This window comes from Tursiops truncatus, chromosome 13, assembly GCF_011762595.2.
Source record: "Tursiops truncatus isolate mTurTru1 chromosome 13, mTurTru1.mat.Y, whole genome shotgun sequence".
Classification (NCBI taxonomy): domain Eukaryota; kingdom Metazoa; phylum Chordata; class Mammalia; order Artiodactyla; family Delphinidae; genus Tursiops; species Tursiops truncatus.
In genome coordinates this window covers 46331695-46344107 of record NC_047046.1, presented here as the reverse complement: position 1 = coordinate 46344107, position 12413 = coordinate 46331695, and the positions used below count along the sequence as shown (strand labels likewise).

The following is a 12413-nucleotide window of genomic DNA, read 5'->3' as shown; positions in this document are numbered from 1 at the left end:
TTCATGACTAAACTGGGGTCTAAGCTTGGTCACAGGCATGATTCTTCGGGACTTAACAACCCTATTGTTCCTTCTTCTAAAGTTGACTCAGGAAAGAACAGTTTCTCAACAGCTAATGCTCTCCGGAGTATAACTCAGGTTTAGGAGAGCAGATGTGAGAACCATTAGACCACACGTAGACCAAGGGGGAAGTACCCGAATTTTAATGTTGTCCTGTTACTATTTAGGCAAAGGGGCTGTGGAGACTGTCACACGTTTCCCAATCACCCTGCTGACTCAGCCCCGTCCCTTCCTTTTACTTGTGGACTGAGACTCGCAAAATTCTCATGTTCTGTTTGCTTCTATTTTTACACACCCATTTCTTTCCCTCTCACCTTTATTTGTTTCCACAAAAAACAGCCCTGTAGAAAATCCTCTGGATAGCCATGCTAGTGATGGCACTATGTTTTGTTTCAAGCCATTAGGCTTTTCATTTTATTATTACTTTCCATTCTTTTTGGTAACCTTAGTCAAAACTTTAAATGAAAATAAAAGTATGTTCCTGCAGTCATTTGGGAATGAATTTTTTGGGTGATGGAATTAAAATACCCCTTTCTTCAGTTGCTAATGTTGGAAATGAGGTGAGAGGAGGGAAAAATAAAATGAGGTGGACCCTGTTTTTTCATATCAAAGATGCCTTATTTTTCTTTTTTTAATTTTTATTGGCATTCAGTTGACTTACAATGTTGTGTTAGTTTCAGGTGTACAGCAGAGTGAATCAGTTATACGTATATATATCCATTCTTTTTCAGATTCTTTTCCCATATAGATTATTACAGAATATTGAGTAACGTTCCCTGTGCTCTACAGTAGGTCCTTATTAGTAATCTATTTTATTTATAGTAGTGTGTACATGTTAATCTCAATCTCCTAATTTATCACTTCCCCCCACGTTTCTTCTTTGGTAACCGTAAGTTTGATTTTGAGATCTGTGAGACTGTTTCTGTTTCATAAATAAGTTCATTTGTATCATTTTTTTTAAAGATTCCACATATAAGTGATATAATATGATATTTGTCTTTCTCTGTCTGACTTACTTCACTTAGTAGGATAATCTCTAGGTCCATCCCTGTTGTTGCAAATGGCATTATCTCATTCTTTTTATGGCTGAGTAATATTCCATTGTATATATGTACCACATCTTCTTTATCCATTCCTCTGTCGATGGACATTTAGGTTTCTTCCGTGTCTTGGCTGTTGTAAACAGCACCGAGGCAGACTCTATTTAGTGTTACTGATAAAAGAGCCCTGGGGACATGCATATTTTCTAATAAACCACATGTGAAAGTGCACTCATATATGTGTCCACATTTATAAGCCTGGGTGTCCAGGTACAGCTTAACACTTGGAAATAAATACATAAAGGACCCCAATTAGAGGTGGAGTAGAGGGAGGGGACGGGGTTGTGGCCAGTGGGAAGTGGGCCCAGGTGAAGGGGCAGCACTCAGAATGGCCTGATACTGATTCCTGGGGCCGAGAGGCCGCATATAACCCTTGGCAAACCTACCTGCCCAAGCTGCCACCCTATGTCAGGAACAGGTTCAATACAGGTGACGGGAAAATGCTTGATGGCCTGGGCCTGTTCTCTGCATAGATAAGGACGTCAGAATAGCGAGTGTCCAAATGTATTTAATGTCAGAGCTGAAGCCAAGACTGAGGTCCTCAACCAAGAAGGGTGATTAACAAAATTCAGGCCTCAAGATCCTGTTTACTTTGTATTGTGAAGTACATGTATGCACAAACTCAAGGCCAATTGGATGCCTTACTTATAATTTATAAATAATGGCTGAAATTAGTGTTTAACTTTGCAATAGGTGGCAGTGAAATTCTCACCTGTGCCTACAGTGAAAATTTGATTACATTCTCTATATCGATAACGACAGCCTCTAGCACAAAGTAGGATAAGAATTATTTACTGAATGCAGTATCCATTGATAGGTATCAGTATTGCTGCAATAATTACTGCAGAAGACCACCATGCAAACAAATACTTGATTAGAGTTGATACAGAAGAATGTCTAAGACTTTAATGAATTTGATATTATTCCTCTTGGGGCATTGATTTCTTCTTGGTACTATACCTGATCTTCAAAGTTCCTTCTTTTCTGGTGGACGTACATTCAACTCTAAGGAATCACATAGGGGAAAGTATACTGTAAATCTAGAAAAATCCCACAAGGCTTTCCCACACACAATCCTCTGGGCCAAACCCCATGGTCTCCATTTACCCTTTTGCTGCCTGTGGATGGAGGAGTGAGACAGGTTCAGTGGGTGTGGGGTGGCCCAGCCTGGAAGTATCAGGCCCAGGGCATGAGGTTACCTGGGGTGCAAGGATGCTCTGGGCAAGAGCTGGAAGTATTCAGAAGGAGAACAAAGGTCAACATGTGTTAACACCCCTAAGGCCTATGACCGATGTAAAAGACTAGCTGGCCAGCAAATCTTTTGGCAAGAGAAAGCAGCAAAGCCAGGAGTCAGCAGAATCTGACCAGAAGAATGAGAGGAAAGCCTGGAGGCCCAGAGCAGGCCACTGGGGCCTTTGTGTGTGGCCCCTCGTAGGCTTGCTCGGATGTCCTAGTTCAGTCTGTGAAGGGCAGTGGATTCCTTGCAAAACTGGGAATGTTCAGATGGTATCAAGCTTGGGGGTGAGTCTGTGTGGAATGGGACACCTGAACAAGGGTGGCCGGAGCACACATGCTTCTCTGCTCACCTGCAAGGGGTCAGACGTAGGTGAATGCAGGTTGTCTCAACACCGCTCTGGGCCCAGCTTCTCTGCCACTTGCTTGGCTTTCCCTGAGGGCTGTCACCCACCCACTGGCTGTCCCCATCGTGTCTTCAGACAACAGAAACCTGAGCAGAAGAAGGGCATGTCTGCTGCTTGGGAGGAAAAGCCTTCCCATGACTTTCCCTCTGAGCCTGTTGGCCAGGATGGAGCCGCAAGCTCAGGACCTGGCCACAAGGCAGGGCAGTAAAGCTGGTGTCTGGCATTTTCGGCTTTTATCAGCCAGGAAAGAAGCCGGTCCAAGGAGTGGCAATTGTAATTCTGCAGACAGTGCCGGCTGCAGCGTTTTCACGCCCTGGGGTCTTTTAGGTCTCTTTCAGAAGATATAAAGTTCAGCCACATGGCTAATTCACATCTCAGCCAACCCATTTGATTGTGCTCCATCCTGGTTGAGAGAGGAGTTATAGATGCACCCAAATTATTCTTGAGAAGCCTAAACGTGAGCCAAACAGGAAGCCGGTGTTTCCTATCCTCTTGTTTCCCATATCCTGCTGCTGTTTGTGGAGTAATTGGAGACAGCAGGACCAGGTCGAGAACTCTCTGCTAAGGAAGAGTGAAGGTTTTTGCGGAAGTGTTGGTATCAGGAATGGAACATGTGTGGGTCATGCACTATATTGCTCGTCAGAGAATCTGTCACACGCCAGCTACCACGTGACAGATATTCCATCTACAACATGATTTTTAGTATCAGATCCGCCCTCCGTGTCAGCTTTTGTCCTGGCTTTCTCTGAATTCCACCGATTTCATTTGACGCTGCTCTGTGCGCATGTGTCTAGTAAGCTTCAAGCTATTCCGTAGCAGGATGGAAATGTATACACAGTGTACTGGATTGTTCAATGGCCACATTTTTGCTTGAGGAACAGAATCCCCTATGTGTTCCAGCGTCCCCTTCCCTCTGTGGTCTGAGTGAGAGTTGGCCAACAGAGACACCTGCATGAGATTTGAGAGGCAGCCGGGGAGTCGTGGCTGGTTTGCTCTGAGGCTCTTTGCAGGCTGATATGGTGGCAGACGGATGGGTGGTGTCCAGTGGCTTCAGCCTGTCCTTGCTGCCTCCCTCCGGTGTGCAGCTCTTCTTCCTGATTGTTGGCCCAGCTGAACGACAATCTGGCACCAGCCACGTGGCTGGGGATCTGCAGTGCCCCTCTTCACCACACAAGCAACCCTACTGCTGTTCTCCTCACTGACCGACCAGCACTTGGCCAGCTCTGGTCAGCCCACCCAGCCAGCGCTTCACGAGGCCTGGACAGGGCGTTTTCTCTGATTGTCTCACTTTTCCTTCCAGTTTCTTGCTTTCCGAGCTCCTCCCACAGTAGGGTCAGGTCCACTCCCTAGGCTAAATCTTATCCCACAGCACCCATGGCAACTCTCCTCTCATAACACAGCCTGGATGAGACACATGCTACTCAAACGTGCACAAAGCTGGCCTTCATTTATTTTTCTCTAAGCCATGTTTGGTGCCCCCATCTCTCCCCAGGATAAGAGGATGTGGGATGCTACTTAAACTTGCCAAATTAAGGAAATCCTGTCTCTTATAGTTTAAAACACTCATTTTCTGGGTTAACTTAAACTGTTTTGCATCTCCCTCCCTCCTCTTTCTCCTGGGTGCCCTGTCCCTGGGCACGAGGGAAAACACCCATACTCCTGGTGGGATGGCCCTCTCTCAGCATGTTGATCTCCACGGTGGTATAGCCAGGCTGTCCCTGGAGGCCCTGTACTGCTCTCCCTTGAGATGTGGCTAATTCCATATGGTCCTTTGGGCCAATGTGCTGGAATCTTCTGCTGGATTCCAAGGCCCCTGACATTGTGGGTTTTTTGGTTTTTTTGGCTGCAACATGTGGCCTGTGGGATGCTAGTTCCCCAGCCAGGGATTGAACCCACGCCCCCTGCATTGGAAGCATGGAGTCTTAACCACTGGACTGCCAGGGAAGTCCCCCAAGGCCCCTGACATTTGCCTGGTCTCTCTGTCCTTGTCTCCTGACCCCAGCTCTCCACTGGCTCACCCATGCTCTTAGCATCTCCACATGCCCCCACTTGGACACTCCTGGTTTCCTGAATTCCACGCCTAGGCTGTGCGGGAATCAGGGCACTATCAGAACCATTTAGGGAGTGTCTAGAAGTTTAGGGAGAATCCACTAGCAGGGAAGAGGTTTCCAGTCTCCAGAATGTTGAAGAGTAGATGCAGTGGGGATGGAGACATGCCTGGGAAAGCGGGGACTTGAGATGCATGTTTCTGAGGTAGGTTCCTGGAGCTGACAGACTCGAGGACATTCCCCAGGAGTGGGGATGGAGTGAAATGACCCTGAAACGGAGCCCACAGGAAACTTACCTCGTGCTCATGCTGGGGAGAGGCTTCAAGGAGAGCAGGCAGGAAGCCCCAGGATTTGGGGGAAGAGCAGAAAGAAGCTCAGGAGAGTGGAAGAATCGTGGACTTTGTAAGTTAACGTCCTGAGTTTAAATCCTGGGTCTAAGGTCGAGGTAGATTCTTGCTTTGAGCCTCTCTTTCCCCAGGTGTTAAATGGGGGCCATGACGTCCCTTCCGCAGGATGACTTGTGAAATAGTCAGCAGGTACTTGGTGCTCTGCAATCCATCATTAGCTACATTCATGACGCATCATTAACCGGCAACAGCCAGAAAGGAAAACAGTAAAAATGCACCACTGTATCTCCTTGCACTCCCCCTGGGTTTCTAGAATCCAGAGGGTGTATATGTTGTCGTACTCACTCCCATTTCTGGCCTCTTTGTTCTCTTATTAAAGCAAAGGGTCCATCTTATAATTTATGGTACCTTAAATCCAGGAGAGATATTAATTTACTGCCACTCCATACACGTACGACGGAACTGGACACAGTTTGACGTTCATTTTATCTCGTTTTGCCCCTAGAGGGCGTGCCCATCTGCTATGGCGGCCCCGTCCCTCCCTCTCCCAGTGGAAATTAAGAAATAATTGGATTTTAGTGATAAAAATAGAGCTGGGGGGCTTCCCTGGTGGCGCCGTGGTTGAGAGTCCGCCTGCCGATGCAGGGGACACGGGTTCGCGCCCCGGTCCGGGAAGATCCCACGTGCTGCGGGGCGGCTGGGCCCGTGAGCCATGGTCGCTGAGCCTGCGCGTCCGGAGCCTGTCCTCCGCAACGGGAGAGGCCACAACAGTGAGAGGCCCGCATACCGCAAAAAAAAAAAAAAAAAAAAAAAAAAAAAAAAAATATATATATATATATAGAGAGAGAGAGCTGAAACTTTGACATGGAAAAGTTAAGGTGGTTTTGAATGGTCGCTCATTAAAATGCAAAGTTTCAAAAACAGAACACTCCCGAAGTTCACACAGCAGAGTCTGCTGCCATTATTTCATTAAGTATCTGCGTCACCGCAGGAGACCATAAGCTCCTCGCCAGTGAGGACCGTGTTGTAAGGATCTTTGTATGTCCAGGATTTAGTCTATTGCCAGGCCCGGTAAATGTCTTTCTAATGAATGATTGAAAAATTGAACCTGGAGAAGAGACAGGTCCATGTGAATTCATGATGCCTGTCAAATTAATAAAAGACTAAGGAAAATCATAAGAAAAATAGATGCTTCCATGATAAAGAGTATAAGAAGGGATTAGCTTGAAACAGTTCCATGAGGGATTCCAGTGAGACTTAGGGAAGAACTTCCTGACACAGAAGCTGTGAATGGGAGTGGATAACAAAGAACAGTGGAGCCCACCCACACCCACTTTCCTACTTTCATTGGTCAGGAGGTGCCTCTGAGTGGGAGGCTAGGTCTAGCTGACCTTCCAAGCTCATTTCAGCCCTGAGACTGTGAATGTGTTTTCCTCACTTATTGCAAATCATTGCTCTTTTCTTCACTGCTGAAATCGAGTCTTGACAATTTTTTTGGAGGCTTCAGAGCATTTCACCCCTGATCTTAACTATCGTGGGCTGGTGGGGATTTCTGTGGATGTAGAAAGCTGAGACGTTGCAGAGGCTGAGTAATGGGCACAAGACCTCCCAGCGGTTCAGTGACTAAGCGAGCTGGGGACTCTCCCCACAGCCCAGACTCTGGTCTCTTTCAAAGACTATATGCATTTTATAAGCCAAACAAACAAAGAAGACTTATTTTGCAGTGAAGGAAAAAAACTCAAAGCAAACCGACAACAATTTTGCCTGACCTTTAAAACCCCTGTAAGCCTCAGGGTTGTTGGCTGTATTTTGTAATAACTCTGATCTTTTTTGACTAAAAAAAAAAATGCTGATCAGCCTGGGGATGCCAACCTCCATTTGTTACCCTGTTGCTAAGTGATAGCTCAAGAGGATTAACCCTCATAGATCACAGATGCATGGAAATTTCTGCCTTGTGCTTTTGTTTGTAATGATGAAAAATAGAGTATTTGAGGGGAAAAACCCCTTTCCTGTGTCTTTGGCTCTTGAATTGTTTTTAAAGAGCCCCTCTCTGTCCCAAAAAACCCAAAGATGGGAAGGTGCAATAAACAGGTTTCTGCAGTCCTGAAGTGCCCCTTACTTGACTTTCTCTTCTTCCTGTCATCATTTCTTTAGCTTGGGCTAAACCTCTGATGACGCAGAAGGCATGAAATGGATCATCTAGCTTTATTTACATATTGTGTAACTGCACTAACCATCAGCTTACTCATCCATAAAATGGGAGAAAAAATAGGATGTATCTCTAGAGGATAAAAATAGATTAGTATGAGAACTGCTTAATTAACATCGTGTCTGCCCAAAGAAAGTACCCGGTAAATACTGGATACTGTTATTACTACCACCGCCATTGTCATGTATCAGTGTCTCTCTGTGGCTTCAGAGTACTATTATTCCAAAGTGAAATGCGCATGTATTTTCTTCTCTTAAAGACTGACTGCAGTTACAAGTTTTGATCGGCGTGTGGACCACCCAGGGGCGAAGGTCACCGCATGTGAAAGCTTTGCCCAGCAGCCTGTACACGGGGCCACACCCTTTGGTTTGCTCATATGAAAAGTGGGCCATTAAGCCCGCTGTAGCTGACACACCTGTCACGAAGTTTGGATGGAGCCGTGGAAATACCGATTCCATGTTCCCTTGTATTCTTGCAATTACTGAAAGTAATTTAGAAATAGCACCATTTTTTAACTTTAAAGTATCTCATTAATCTACAGGTGGCACTGCACAGAGCTGACTTTTAATTTATAATGTTTGCATGATAAACAACATTGTGATGAACATCCTTCTACACACATCTGGGCCTCATTGTAAGATTATCTCCTGAGGTGAAATCTCAGAAACTTAGCTGCTGAATCCGATTATCTTTTGATGGGTCACTGGCAGTGTCACAGGAAGTGCCTGGTAGCAGAGGTCACTCATCCCCGTTACCAGGGTGTTAGAGCTGGAGGGGGGAAGACCTGGAGAATTTTGTTTCCCTCTGCGTTCCTTTTACTTCTTTTATGTTTCTCTGCTGCTTTTTTCTAACCCCCTGATTTATACTTATGACCAAACATTACTAGAGACACACACACACACATAGAGAGAGAGAGAGAGAGAGAGAGAGAAAGAAAGAAAGAAAGAAAGAGAGACAGAGACAAAGAGACAGAAGTGAAGAGAGAGAATATTCCTCTTGATCATTGCCTTTATTTCCTTTTCAACTGAGCTATTGTCTGTGGCTAGGGTAGGTGGATCCCTAAGCCAGTTTTCCTAATTTTTAAGAATTTAAATCCTGCTTTAGCAATAATGAGGTGGATTATATCAATACTACCCTTTCTGAGAATTCTCTAGATTATTCCTGTTCATTTGCAAGGGAAACTCCCGGATGAAAAAGCTCATATCTTAGAAAAGCAAGAATCCCCATTTATCTCTTTAACCACCGATTTAGCTGCTTTCAAAGAATTGGAAGAGTGCTTTGTTTGTCTCTTTTTCCTTCTGTGTCCACTTTTAACTAAATGCTTCTTTCCAGTGTCTCCGTTTCAAATTCGCAGAGAAAGGAATTAACTGGACCAGTTACTCACCATCATGGCTTTGTGAGCAGATCTTTGAATCCATCTTATCTTTTCGGCTTCTAGACACCCTATAGGTGGCTACTCTCAGGCTAAGCATCCCTCTGTCATCTAATCAGCTTTCAGTTCTGTGTGTGTGTGTGTGTGCGTGTGTGTGTGTGTGTGTATTGACAGTCTATTTGAGCTGCTATAACAGAACACCATAGACTGGGAGGCTTATAAACAAATTATAAGAACAAGTTAATTTCTCACAGATCTGGAGGCTTGGACGTCCAAGATCAAGGTGCCAGCATATTCAGTGTCTGGTGAGAGCCCCCTTCCTGGTTCACAGACTGAGTCTTCACATGGTGGAAGGGTTGAGGGAGCTCTCTGGGGTCTCAAGGGCACTAATCCCATTCATGAGGGCTTCGTCCTCATGACCTAATCACCTCCCAAAGCCCCCACCTCCTAAAACCATTACATTGGGAGTTAGTTTGAATTTTGGGAGGACACAAACATTTGGTCTATAGCTGGTGTGTATCACATGGAGTGGAAAGACTCCTCTGATGTTCTGGAGTTTTGAGTGAGGTGTATAGCATTCAGTGAGCTTGTATGGGTGCTCTTACTCAAGCTTTCTCTTAGGTTGTCAAACCAGGGGGGAGAATTGCCAAGCATTTTGTAAAAAGGAGCTCCTGAAAACATCTAAACATTTACCCCGTGACCGGCAATTGCAATCCTAGTTATTTGCCCCAGAGAAATGAAAACATACGGCTGCAAACACCTGAACAAGAATGTTCATAGTAACTTTATTCCTGATAACACAAAATTGGAAAACAGCCCAGCTGTCCATCAAAATGAGAATGGATAACCAACTTTGACATGATTATATGATAGACCACTACTGTCGACGAAATGTATTACTGATACACATAACACAGGTGAATCTCAAAAACATTATTCTGAATGAAAAAAGACTTATCCCCCAAAGTACAAAATATACGACTCCAATTTACATGAAGTTATAAAGAGGCAAAACTAAAAAAATTTTAAAAATAATAGAAAAAGTTGTTGCCTCTGGGTTGGGAGTGGGGCCTCGGTAGGAGGAGGCATTAGTATTTTTGTTGTGATAATGTCTACATCTTGAAAGGGGTTTGAGTTGCACAGGTGTAGGCATTTGTCAAAACTTAGCAAATGCGCACTTAAAATTGGTACATTACATTGTCTGTAATTTTAACTCAGAGGGAAAAAAATGTAAACAAATCTTGAGCTCTAAAGATATGCACGCTGAGAAATTTAGGGGGAAGTGTGCTTATGGCTATAATTTACTTTGAAATTGATTAAAAAATAAGATGGATTGATGGATGGATAGAGAAATGGGTAGGTAGATAGATATGTGATAAAGAAAGAATTAGTAAAATATTAATGGTGGAATTTGGTGATGGGAATATGGGTATTCTCTGAAAATTCTTTCAAATTCTCTGCCTGTTTGAAGTTTCCCAATAGAATGTTGGCTAAATACCTGGTGAGGCAAGGAATGCCATTCAATTAATTTCAATAGTACTCAGTTTAATTTAAGGTCAATGCAACAACAACAAAAAACAATTGAGTACCTGTAATCTATAAAGCAGTGTGTTATGTACTAAGGATACAAGAATAAACAAAGACAAAGTACCTGGCTCAGGAAGCTTACAGTTTCATAAGGGAGACCAAAGAAAACCCAAACTGTCATGGGGACAAACACAGGTCAATGATTTTCTGGAATAGTCTAACTGCAAGTACTTTCATTATTTTTAAATGTTTACGGATTCATTAGGTAAATAACTCAGTGTTATTTGGATTGCTTAACTTTGTAAGACTTTGTATATGAATATATTCACAAATCAGGAAAGAAAATCTTTTGTTAAGTGCAATCTCCTGATTTCGTTTAGGAAAACATTTTTGCTATAATTACATCTGGCCTCTCTGTTGGTTCAGTGACCTTGTTGACATAACATTTAAACTTTACCCCAAGGAAAGAGGCACAGGAATACATGGAAAAATCAATGAACATCAGAGAAGAAAAGGTTACTGTTTAAGGTTCCCATGGGTTGGAGTTATTTTTAACTCCCCCCCCCCCTTGCTTTAGTATTTCCCACCTGCAGACCATCCCCCACTACAACCTGGGGGCTCTTTCTAAACCCTGATCATAAGATTGTCCTGCTCAGAAATGTCACGTGACTCTCGGTTGCATAGAGTCTGGTCCCTTCACCTTCGATCTGTACGTACCCTCCATCCATACCTTCTGCTGCGTCCTCTGCATGTCATTTCCCAAACACTAGCTACCCGCAGCCCTGTGAGGTGAGCCTCTGATCCAGCTGATCCCTGTTTACTTAATCTTCACTTTTCATGAAAAGCCCGGCTCTCTAAGAAGTCTCCTTAGGTATTCCCATCTCCATAACCTCAAAGGGGAATTAATCTCGCCCAGCAGCCTCGGCGTTTTCTATCTTTGATGTCTTGTTTAGTACAAGCCGTCTTGGTTTTCGGAATAAGGTGTTTGTGACTACCACCTGCACTATTGTGTGGGCCCCTGAAGGGCAAAGGCTGGGTCTTACTCACCTTTGAATAAACTTTAAGGCACTAAACAGTGCTCTGCCCACAGTGAGAAGACAGCAAATGGTGGTTTAATTAAATCTCGTTTTGCAGAAAAAGTCATCTTTTCTTAAAATTAGCCCACACCGGGCTAAGTCCGTTATTTGTAAATCCATGGGCCACTCCATCCTCCAAAGTGCAGCTTTTTTTTTTTTTTTTTTTTTTTGCGGTACGCAGGCCTCTCACTGTTGTGGCCTCTCCCGTTGTGGAGCAACAGGCTCCGGACGCGCAGGCTCAGCGGCCATGGCTCACGGGCCCAGCCGCTCCGCGCCATGTGGAATCTTCCCGGACCGGGGCACGAACCCGTGTCCCCTGCATCGGCAGGCGGACTCTCAACCACTGCGCCACCAGGGAAGCCCCAAAGTGCAGCATTTTTAATAGGACCGAAGCCTCCTGACTTATCTTCGGAAAAGACACTGCGTATTTCGACACCAAAGGAGCCTACAGGTTTCATCAGACTTCCATAATCTGGACCTCGTTTCCCAGGTAATCCTGAAGCAGATCACACTTTATCTGGGAGGAGCACAGTTAGCAAAGGCAGGTATTGGTCTTTGTGAGTTTGCATTGCTAATGAATTTATTAAACTGCTTAATTTTTTCCCTCGTAGTTTTGATACTGATCGACTTTTGATTCCTTTGCTGCATGCATAGTGCCATCTTGTGGCCACAATGCATATAACACTCACTTACTCCAATGGTACTTTGGCAGTGGTTTTTGAGCATGTACTTGCTTAGGTCATTGTGCTTCTGTTATTCCATCTATTTCTGTGGTCCAGAGGATCTCCAAATGGAGAAGCGTGTGAATTACTACTAGGTGAACGTACACATAATTCACTGCTAAGCCCACTCAGCTTGGGCTTCATCTACCAAGAGTATATTTAGAAGCAATTATGATGTTTGTATTTTGTGCGTTTTCTTATTTTTTTATAGCAGTACTCCAAGGGCTGTTTTTCCCTCCTCACCCCAGTAGTTTTCCTCTGATAAAGAGCCCGTGTAAAACTGGGGCGATGGTAGGTGTGGTCCTTAGAGGG

General features: G+C 44.4%; 1 long non-coding RNA gene across 1 annotated transcript in view; it reads left to right on the top strand.

The window, feature by feature from the left end:
- Positions 1-11671, top strand: part of LOC141276196 (uncharacterized) — a 35976-nt gene extending 24305 nt beyond the window's left edge. Inside the window, exon 3 of the long non-coding RNA XR_012325366.1 lies at positions 11561-11671. This is a non-coding gene — a long non-coding RNA (uncharacterized lncRNA). The remainder of the gene's footprint in view (positions 1-11560) is intronic.
- Positions 11672-12413: the final 742 nt, after the last annotated feature.